Genomic DNA, 12,467 nt, shown 5'->3' with positions numbered 1-12,467 from the left:
CTTGTCAGGATTTGCAAACAATTGATTTTCTTTCAGTAATTAAAAAACTAATGATAAATGCTCATAATGCTCTTTTTCACTTTGACTGAACACTAAAATATCATCAAAGAAAACAATCACACAATATTGATATTTTAGAAAAATACGATTCATCATTCTACTGAAAGTGGCAGGTGCATTAGTTAATCCGAATGGCATAACTAAGAATTCGTAATGGCCAAACTGTGTCCTGAATGCAGTCTTAAATATGTCGGATCTATCTAACCTCACCTGATGATATCCAGATTTAAGGTCAATTTTACTAAATATAGAAGATCCTTGCAGTTTGTCCATAAGGTCGTCAACTCTAGGTATAGGATACCTATTCTTTACAGTGATCTTGTTTAATGCTCGGTAGTCAATACACATCCGATAAGTATTATTCTTTTTCTTGACTAAGAGCACAGGTGCACCAAATGGAGAACTGCTAGGTCGAATTAAACCTCTATTTAGTAATTCTTCTACTTGACTCTGGATTTCTTTTTGCTCTATTTGATTGTGCCTATATGGGGCTTTCCAAGGTGGTTGTGTGCCAGGTATTAGGTCAATCTTATGGTCTTCTGGACGAGATGGAGGTAAACCTGGTGGTAGGTCTTCTGCAAAACAGTCCTTAAAATATGCAAGAAATTCCTTATGTCTAGGGTGCATATGAGTTTCTTTTGCGTGCAATTCATTCACCCAAATGAGATATGATTTAGTATTCTTGCGTAGTGCACGTTTTGCTTGAGTATGCGAAAGCAGTGGAAACATATGAGATGCATGCATACCAAATAATGTAATAGATTTTCCTTGAAAATTTATATTCATTGTGTGCGTGGAATAATCTATATTAGGATTATGTTGGTGTCTCCATGGCATTCCTAGAATAATGTCGCTAGACTGTAATGGGACAACTAAGAAATTTCTTCTTTCAATATATGGACCAATTTGAATTTCTAAATTTTGAACTTCTTGTGTGCCATTGTACCTAGTACCTAAAAATGCAGCTTTTATGCGATAGTGCGTAGGTACTGTATGCAATTTCAATTCCTTTACCAATTTTGCTGAAATAAAATCATGCGTACTACCGTCATCATGCAATACAGTTCTTTCTTTTCCATGCACCATACATTTCATAGTCAACAATGAATGTGAAGTAGGCATACCTGGTAAAGTGTCGGAAGTAGTAGTAGGATCATCTTCTTCTTCAGTGAAATCCGGCATATCCTCATGCTCGTCTTCGTCCATAGCTCCAAGGTAGTTGATATGTGCTGATGGCTTCTTTGAATGACAATTTGCTGCGAGATGGCCTGGCTGGTGACACTTGTAGCATACGATAGGCTTGGCTTTGGTCACATTATTTGCAATGGCTGGGAGTCTGGGTATATTTGGATTTGCTTGTTGGATAGGCTTAGGATTTGGATTGATAGTGGATGGTAATGCGGGTGGTTTAGGCCAATTCTTGTGGAAAGATGGTGATGAGAAACGACCTGGATTAAACCTTCTGAAATTTGAATTGAATTGTTTAGATCCATAATTACCGTTTGCTTGGAATGGCTGTGGTCGTCGGTCTCTTCCACGTAACTTATCTTCAGTGTCGTGAGCTAAGGAGATGGCATCTTCAAGGGTAGCAGGCTTGAACATATTCACCTCAGCGTAGTAATGTCCAAGAAGTCCAGACATGTACTTCCGCTTATGGGTCGTCTCTGGTACGTCTTCAAGCATGCGTAGCTGTAAGAGTGCATTCCAAAAACGCTCTGTATACTGTGGAATAGGCTCACGGTCGCGTTGTTGAAGTAAATCCCATTGCTTGATAGCCTTCTCATGAAATTGCGGTGGAAGGAAATTTTGCATGAACTTCTTCTTGAAATCTTCCCATGTAGCAGGACATTCTATGCTCTTGCGGACTACAGTCCACCAAAGTGATGCTCTATCTATCAGATGATTAGTAACACACTTGATTTTATCTTTCTCAGGATAAGTTTCCTCATGGAAATAGTCATCAAACTGGCTAATGAATGATAAAACAGTCTTTCCCTCTCTTATGCCATTGAAAGTGCGAAACTTGAAACTTCGTTTACTTATCTTGGATTCCTTGCGAATGGTTTGTGCTTCAAGAGTGGCGTCGATGGTACGGCGTATCAAATCTTCAGCTTGAGGTTCTTCTTTATCAGTGGACGCTCCTTGTAGCTTTGTCAATTGCGCTTGCAAGGCTTGCCTAGCTCTTCGCTCTTCGTCTAATTGCAACATGATAAGATCCAGCTTTTGCTCCATGGTAGGCTCGGGTAGGTCGTCTTCAGCCATAGGATCATCCATATGTGGGGTAGTCATCCTGTAAAACTCAACAAACCTTTCTCACTCAAAATCAGTTAGCGGGATGAGCGTAGCTCAATTTTGGGGTTACAAGGCTATGTATTTTTTGGGTATTTTCTTCTTCAATTTTCAGAAATTCTGAAATATTTCTGTCTCCGTTTGCTGAAAGTACTTCAACGAACTTGCAGATAGGTAAAACAGCTTGCTGCGAACAACTTTCCAGTTCAGAGTTTTTGCAAACGAACAAGTCTTCTAGGAGTTTCGAGCGTTAGTCAGTTCTGATTTAGTCTGACTTGCAGAGTTGCAGACTTAACAGACTTGCAGGGTTGTTGACTTGCTGGACTTAGTTGATTTGCAGGACTTGCAGTACTTGATTAGTGTCGACTTGCGAAACTTGTCTTCTGGAGTGCGTGACCCGGAGTTTGCAGACTTGTCAAATCTGTGTGTCTTGTCAGACTTGATGAAAGTTGTGTGACTTAGCTTAAGTAACTAAGCTTAAGTTTATTAAGCTTAGTAACTTAGGCTTAATGAAGAAGAAGAGCCGTCAGAAAACGGCGCAAATCGTGGAGGACTTGAATATAGATTTGATGCCGTCGCGGAATTTTCGGACCCCCTCATACACCTCGTGATGAATTTTTGAAATGGTTAAGCTTTCTTCTAAAGCTTAAGTCAAGCTTAAACTTGAAAGAGAAAAGAGATATGAATTTTTTTTTCTCACTGTTTCTTCACGACTTGTATGTGAGGATGTAGGAGTGGTCCTTCGCCGACAGAGAGTGGTCCTTCGCGATCTGACAGTAGAAATAGGGGTTCTTGATCGCCAGAAGTCTGCCTGTATCGACGGTTCGCGACGAGATTGACTGTAGAGGCCGTTTGTTCCTGGAGCTCCGCCTTCGCCCGAGATTGGTAGCGATTGGAAGCCCTTGATCTCTGCTCCGCTCTGATACCACTGGTGCGCAGATCGGACGCAGGTAGCTCACGTAGTGAATTCCCAAAGGTCCCCAAGAACAAAGCACTATACTTTTTAGCACAAAAACCAATGTAAAAAACAAGCACGACATGAGACAAGAGACAAATTGGGTTGAATCTCCCCCATGCCTTGTGTGAGCGCTTCACAAAGCATGTATTTAATATATATTTCCAATCTTTTTGCTCAAAAATAGCCCAATTACAAAAATATGACAAACTTTTAGCTTTTGAGTTTGCTTTCTACCAAAAATAGGAAAATAAAGCTAATGGACGGTGCCCAAAGAGTCTGGCACGCCCAATCTCAATGTCCAAATAAAAATAACATATCCAGGCGCATAAGCGCATACAAAATAATAATAAATAGTCGATGTCTCTATAGACATAATCAAAATATAGGCGTGGCGCCTATCAAAATATAGTCCAAAGATCGGAAACCCGCTAGACTCCAATGCTTTCCTCCGCCACTGCTGCTATCTCTACACATCAACTGAAGCATTCACAATCGTTAGTAAAATAACACAATTAAACCGACAAAAGTGAATACCTAGCAGTCTTCAGCTACATAAATAAATCAACTGGTTAGAAATAAATCCTAACCTTAATTTATTACGAGTGCGCACTCTAAACTCATAAACGTTTATTAATTTAATATGCATTTTGCGGAATCACCCGCTATGGAATCACCCATGTACACACTAAATTAATGAAACGCCCGAAAAGGACAGGCGTCCCCATCAACTTCTCGCACAAAGAATCCTCTTTGCGTATGAGCCCCGGTCATCTAAGTTTACGGAATCCACCGTAAAACCTCACGGAATCCACCGTGGAATATGCCTCCTGGCATCAAAGATGAATACCATTTGAACTCCAAAATCGAAGAACAATCCTATTTTTCATTAAATCTAGTGTTTTGAGTTTTGCAGTTTATGATTTTTAATGTATGAGAAAGAAAATGAATGAATTTATGGAATTTCAAACATCAATAGACATATTCCAATCATTTGCAATCATATGTCTATCATATGCTCTAATGATTCATCATAAAAACTAAATAAAGATTGCTTACTCAAAAATTTGCATACATACATCTCGTATCTCGAGGGAAATGGAATCACTAATACAATTTCCTAGCCACCTCTGATGCATCCAAATCACTTGATCTACTTGCTATAACACTTCCAAATCATTGTCCATCATTAGTCCTCCCTTTCTCTCTCATAAACAACCATATGAACAAGAAACAAAGAGGAGAGAGAAAGACCAAATTTTGATCTTGCTAAATACTATATCATTCTTTGCAAGAATCGAAGTGATGGAGAGCGAGAAATTGATGCAACTCACATGCAAGAGGAGGAGGGAGATGATTATAGTTGTGGAAAATAAAAATTTTATGGGGAGGAAGGGGCATAAAAAAACACACACCTCCCCTCCCTATCTCATGATGAATTTTGTGTTTATTGGCTCTTACCTAGTCTTAACCACTAACTCCTTAATTATCTAGATTAAATTTGGATGTTCATACTTGCTTATAAGTGGTTTTAGACTAGTTAGAGTAGAAAACGATATTGGAATTGTGATCTGACTTGATAGGTAGCTTCTTGGTATCAAACCAAGGGGGGCTCTGGCCGTAAATCCCTTGCCTTCCGAGTCCTGCACAAGAGGCTAATGTGACTTGGGATTGGATCTCGAGGCCCGCATACTAGTCTACGGGCAGAAGCTTGGATTAGTGATCCCTGTGGATTACTGGATAGCCTTCGGGCGGATTATGGACAAGCCTACAGGCGGAACTCCTTGTATTTCAAAGATAAAAATGATGTTATATTAATAAAGAACTTGTTTGATATTGTTTTTCTATGTCACGTGATAAGATTATGTGAAGGAACCAGTGCTTAACAGATTAATTAAAGAAGCTGAGGAAAGTACGGAGGATGGGCCATGGGTCCGTCCTACGTTTGGGTGGTCCCGGTTGGCCGATAACTTTTCTCAAATCTCGAAGAACAGCGGCATGATCGTCAAAGGACACGAACAACGAAAGCGATGACCTAGAGTTATGTCTTACCCGATTTACGCTATTTTAGGGGAACGGAATGGGACTATGCCTTATGGCAGAGAGGTTGAGCTTTGCATCCCTCTTGTTTCCCATTCTCCTTGAACCAAGTGCAGCGTGAATCCGCTTCGGACCTGGCGTTTCTGCGTAAAGTAGTTCACTTGGATCCGACGCTAGTTGCTGTTAGGTAATGACCAATCAGGAAAATCCTAATTCCGGTCGATCCTAAGTGGGAACGGCCAGGATACTTCCGCTACATGGCAGACGCGGGAAGACCTAGATCGTAAATCCCGTATCATTCCATGGGAGTGCCGGGCGGAGCTTTCTAGACATCCTTTTCGATAGACTGCTAAGACGTGTCCAGGATGATACTAGTGGACACGTTACAACTAACATTAGGAGGAAATTGTAAAAACCCCTTAGGACCATAGTTAAGAAAAACATCTTCAACAAAAGGCATACTTAGCCAAGGAATTTGCAAAGCAATTCCATTGCGTCAGGGAATTAGCTAGCAAATCACTACCTCAAAGATCTCAAGGGCATCCAAAGGTTGCAAGATGGTATATCCTTAGAATGGGATCCCTCACACTATAAGCTCCATTCAATTAGTTGATCACTAACTACGAGTTATCTTTCACCAATAGGTGGCAAATACCACCACGTTTGGCTAGATTTAACCCCATTAGCAAGGCCTTATATTCTACCATATTATTTGTAAAAGCAGTGCCTAAATACACTCCCATTTTTAAAACCACTCGATGATGGGGATCTTTTATACTCACATGCTTAGTAGGTTTTCAAGAAGCTCCATTGAAATATAATGTATAAACCAAGGCTTCATTGATGTAACCTATTGTGGCAATTAACCTACTCGTACTTATGATAGTCAAAGTCTAATCGAGAGAGAGTGTGTAAGATAGGTACAATCCCTCCTTCCTCATTGAACTCAATAGGGATGTTAATAAGAACCCTATGACAATGGTGACAATTGACCTTAATATCCCATGTAAAAGATCCATCTTACCACTCAGTAATGTGATAATCTTATGCCACCAGATCACTTTGCCTTGGTGTGGTAATGCTGCTGAATGATTTTTCCCATCCAATAGTCTTGGTACTTTCTACAAGTTTAAGCTGGATTCTCAAGGACCTGCAAAGGCATCAAGTCCATCATCAACCCCTATACATAATAGGCCTTTAATTTATTAAAATTTACTTTAGTTTTAAACTCTACCCCTTGCAAATCTGCTTAAAAGGGTTGTATAGCCATTCTTTCCTATATACGAACAATCTTATAAGGACCATTCCATTTGGGTTCCAACTTATCTCGGAAGAGCTCATGACAAGCATCATAATGTAGAACCAATTGACCCTTAGCAAATTTATATTTCTTAGCCACCATAAGGATTATTCCCTACTTCCTGATGTAGCAAAGCTTGTGATCTAATATTGTCTAGATGTGCAATGGGAAATAAATCTTTATTGTAACACTTCCTCTCCTCCCAAAGAATGGTTTAGAGCTAGTTTAGAGAAAACCTTATTATAGGTAGCTCAATCTCCAAAGGTAAAATACACTCTTCCCCAAGACTAATTTAAAAGGGGTGTGGCTAATAGCTTTTTTGAATATTGTATTAAAATCCTAAAGAGCCATATATAGCTTCTTATTCCAATCATGGATACAGTCTTAGATAAAATCCCCACAAGTTGCTTATTGGTACTTTCTACTTACCCATTAGCTTGAGGGTTGTAAGGCATAGTCCTCTTATGTTTAATCTTCATAGCTTCAGTCAAAGGCTCAATTACTTTATTCGAAAATGTGTCCTACAATTAGACACAAGTTCCTTAGGTGGAAATAAAAATAGTCATTTCCTTAGCATTATCTTTCATCATAGCATGGGCTTCAAACCACTTCATGAAATAGTCTATCATCACAATAATATAATACTTTTGTGTAGTTGATGAAGGATGTATAGGTCCAATGAAAAAAATGCCCCATTTAAATGGTAGTATAGACATTTTACGAGTCAGTGGGGTGCTTCCTATTCTACCTATTTTCATGCCTCTGTCATGTGTCACATATGCAAATGCATCCTGAAAAGTGAATGGCCACCAATATACGACTCTCAATGCTTTTTGTGTAATAAATTGTCTAGCAAAGTGCCCTCCACAAGCAGAGTCATGTCACTCTTCTAAGATAAGCAAAACCTCATTAGGCATAACACATTGGTGATAAATATCATTGACCCCTTGCCGGCAATATATATTTTTTACAATCAAGGCAAATTTCAAGGATTGTCGCTTAATTTTCCTCTTTTCACCCTTCTACAAAGCGGCCCCAACCTCTCTTGTAGATGGATAGTGCATTATAGTAGAATACCAAGATGGAATGGAGACCGTATCTATTTTGAATGGACCCTTGAGGTCACTACCTTCAACTAAGACTTTTGGCTCCCCAAAATCCACAAGACATTCAACAATGCCATGTAACTTTGGTGGCTTCCTCCTAATTTTATAATCAAACTCCTACAAAGTGATCATCCACTTAAATGTTAGGCAATTGTAACTTATTCAATAATAGTATATGCCCCTCTACCTTTATATAAAATACTACCTTTTCATATAGGATATAGTGCTTGAATTTCTTCATTGCAAAGACCATGCCTAAGGCACAATTTCTCCATGTAAGTATAATTAGTATTGGACACCCCCAATTTGCAATTGGTAAATGTAATCGGATGATACCACTTCTCCTCCAAAATTTAGGCTAAATAGTACCTGATACTATACATCATTACTATTGAAAATATATAAAATATCTCACCCCTTTTATGTGCTTTCAGGATTGGCACTTTTGCCAATTCGTGCTTCACATCCTTGAAGGATACTTAACATGGATCACTCCAAACAATTAGGTAGTTAAAGGAAAATATATTCTTCAATGCAATGTCCTCTCAAGTGGTGCATTAATAAATCATAGATAATAACCAATTGATAACAGAAATCTATGCACTTCTTTAGGAGTATGTGGTGGACTCATAGCAATGAAAACCTTTATCTTTTTAGAGTCGCGGTCACAATAACAGCAAAGCTAACCACATGGCCCGATAGCAATCCATAGGGTACTCCAAAGATGCACTTTCTTGGATTGAGAGCAATGCAAAACTACCTACACTGCTCAAAATATTTTCTCAAAATAATCAACAGACTTTCCCTTGCAGTGGATACCCCTAGATCATCAATAAAGACATCGAGCTCCTCTAGAAAAACATAATTGAAATTTTTATTAGTCATACATTGCCAAGACCTTGGCGCATTGCATAGGCCAAAAGCCATAACATGATACAAAAACGTGCCAAGCATAGTGATAAATGTTATTTTTAATTTATCTTTCTCTACAATAGCCATTTAATTATAACCAACAAAGTAGTCCACAATGTAGTGAAAGTGATGTGAGAGAAAGAGAGAGAAATAATGAGACAATGAGATGGAGAATGAACCACACACTTGTATTGCTCACTTTCTTATACACTTACATTGGAATAGGTGAGATTACACATATATACACATTGAAGGTGTGGATATGGTAGGTTCTCTTAGTGAGTATCATCATCCACATGTTCTAGATCCATCTTATCTAGTTCTCCTACATATCTAGATATTGTCTCCCTAGATATTCTCTAAGTACATGTTCATATGAGTAAATTCTACTATTCTAACATCCCCCCTCTCTAGAAAAGGTTAAAAATATCTTCTAACATTCTTCCACCCTTCTCAAAAGAAAATAGGATTTCCTTTTGCAATACAAAGACTTTATGTCAATCATTTTGGCTACAAGAGAAGTAAGATTACAATGATGACTATAGCATGAGACCTTGTCCTTGTTGTTGTAGAAGATATACATCAATATTTACTTGCAATGATTTAAGGGATGTAAGTTGATGATGAAGATCTTTGGGCTTTGGTGGGGTTGATGGATACCTTGATGAAGAGGTGATCACCACAATTTGCTTCATGATAGACTTGATAAGAGATGGTCTCATCATATAAATAGATGATATATTAAAATTGGAGCTTGATAATAGTTGTAGAGTAAAATAACATTGAGAGCATGTTTGTAAATGGAAATTTGATCCCAATGTCACTAGATACCATAGTAAGATAGAGATTGATAAGGTTCTTGTGACATGATCTTTGGGAAGGTTGTTGTGATGAATACAAAAGTGTAAAATAGCAAGTGATTGATGAGAAATTTCAAGCATATTGTCTTTGAGAGGACTCTAAGTGTTGATTGTAACATCTTTAGCAATATCATACTTTGTGTTAGTGTGCCCCTTTATCCATACAAAGTAGTTTGCACCAATGTGCTCGTGCATCGCCATGTACTTTGTCCATTCTTTTTCCTTCCTTTGGAAGGCCAAGATAGTTGGTTGATTTGAGAAAGATACAATTTGTAGATGATGATTTGGGTAAGGTAGGAGGTAGACCATTTCACGATGACACTAAGAGAAAATTGAAAGAGAGAGTACTTGTGATTGTTGATGAGGTTGTTGCCATGTAATGTAGACTAATGATTGAGATTTGAGTACATGATTAGAGCAATATGATTGTAGGAGGAAGGTAACTATGTGGATGGTCGGATGGGCTAGGATATGGAGAAATAATGATTTAGTGGATTGGGAGTTAAATAAATATAGTATGGACGAAATGTGATGGTAGGATAATATTATGTGTAGGGATTTATGATTGCATATTGAGTAGTAGTGATGTGATAATGAGATAATCAAGGAGATAGAATTTTAATGTGAATGTGAAAACATTGTGAGAATTCCAAATGTGTAGGAGGAAGCTAAGAGTATGAGTGATTACACTTGGCCAAAAGATTGTGGCACATAGTTGAAGTGGAGTGTGTGTGTGTGACTATAAGAATATGAGGATATTGACCCCATAGAGAGAGTGTGAGATAAGGAACAAGATGTGATATTGAAGTGGATTTTAGATAAATACTAGATGTTGAGTGAAAAATGTAAGGAAATAGGATAGAACATAGAAATGTAAGAGAAGTAGAAGCAATGTACCTGATGAGGGAGTGACCTTGAAGGTTAGTAGAAATATCCAATAATAGTTGATGTTGAATGGTAGGAGTATCCACACTATCAATTAAGAGAGTGATGAGGTTTTGCCATCTTTTTGCCACTAAAGTAACATAAAAAGTTCTTGAAGAACACAATTCAATAGAGAGGCCACGTACAATGCCTTCTTGGGCCTTGAGATGTTGGGTACGAAGGGTGTCCCCTTCTTCAATTGTTGTTCCAATAGAGGTAGATTCCTCTATTTCAAGATGTAAGAGGAGAGCCTAAAGTAACATCAAAAGTTCTTGAAGAACACAATTCAATAGAGAGGCCACGTACAATGCCTTCTTGGGCCTTGAGATGTTGGGTACGAAGGGTGTCCCCTTCTTCAATTGTTGTTCCAATAGAGGTAGATTCCTCTATTTCAAGATGTAAGAGGAGAGCCTAACAGAGATGATAAACATTGTAGTCTTGAGAGTGACTGGGAGACCTAGAACATGCTAGGATGGATGAGTTGAGAGCATGAGAGCACTAAATGGAAGAGTCATGGTAGAGAGATGGATGTGAGGGGTCTTCATTTGGATGAGAAGAGTCATGGTAGAGAATGAGGGTCTTCATTTGGATGTGAGGGGTCTTCATTTGATAGATTGCACTAGTTGAAAAGAGAGTGAACAATAGAATTAATGAGGATACAAGGATGGAACATATGTGTTGCATGACGTGATATGAATATCTTGTGACAAAGACTTTAGATAAGGGAGAACATTCAGAGTTTAATAAAAGACGAGAAAGTAAGCATGTGTCAAATGAGAGCTATCAAATGAGACACATCAATACGATTGGTAGGGATTGAGATAGTGGAATGATTGTGAGTATTATGATAGAGAAGAAGATAAGGGGTTTTGTGATAGGGATAAGAGATATTGAGTTTGTGAAGAGAAATAGATAGGAAATGAATGCTCTTAATGGGCAATAATAGTGTTGGCAACTCTCCTTTATGTGTAGCTTATGGGCTTCATCTTTTCTTGGTCCCATGCTCTTTTGGTTATACAGAAGCTTGTCATGAGTTGACTTCATGTTGCACTCTTGAAGCTTCTTCTTGATATAGATTTTGTTGCTCCTTGTAAAAAATGGTGAGCTTTGGCTTTGATGCTAAGCCAAAAGGTGCTATATGTATCAATAGCACATGAATTAGAATTGAGGAGCTTTAGTAGAACCTTAGTGTGAACAAGAACTTGGGGAATTTCAATGTTAAAAGGTGATGGATACATTAAGGTTTTAATACCTTGATGGGAAATGTAAGCTGTCAAGCTAGTATTGTTTTACTTTTGCCAATTTCGATACTAGAGGTCATTGAATTCTTTGTGAATGTGGATTGGAGTTGAAGAAGTCATGATTGATGTTGACTAATGAGCTAGAGCTGACTATGAAGGGAGCTCAAAATGATGCTAAATCAGACTAGTTGCTACTGAATTTGATATGAATTTCACTATGTAGAAATACTTTATTGATGATGCAGATTAATATGATGGTGTCGCGGAGCCTAGTGGTCTAGTTTTGTAATGTTGAGTGATGCTGATGCCTAACTAAGATTGTTGGAGTAATGGCTGCCTTTTGATTTTTATTGAATCTTGCGCCTTTGGTGATGATGTAATGTGGTGATAAAATCCTTCTAAGGTTTGAAAATCCTTAATAAAGTTTTATATATATATATATATATATATATATATATATATATGAGAGGTGATAATGAAGACAATAAGAGTTGGTGAAGATGGTAAGAATAGACAAAAAGTAGGTGGACAAGATAAAATGAGATCAAGATAATGAGGATAAGGTGCATGTGGATAAGATTAGTTTACCATGACATGGATTTAAATCCCACCAATATACACATAGAGCAATTGATTTGGATTGCATGTGAGAAATGAATCTAAGGATTAATTGATAAGAAAAAAATTGGAAGCTAATAACCTAGGCCCTCAGGAGATTCATGCGCTTTGATACCATTGAGAGCTGTATTTTGGGACCCGTTGTTAAAGTGGTTGAGCACA

This window comes from Lygodium microphyllum, chromosome 1 (assembly GCF_053477565.2).
Source record: "Lygodium microphyllum isolate KBCC chromosome 1, Lygodium_microphyllum_v1.1.10, whole genome shotgun sequence".
Lineage (NCBI taxonomy): Eukaryota > Viridiplantae > Streptophyta > Polypodiopsida > Schizaeales > Lygodiaceae > Lygodium > Lygodium microphyllum.
Note: the sequence above shows the minus strand (reverse complement) of the source record.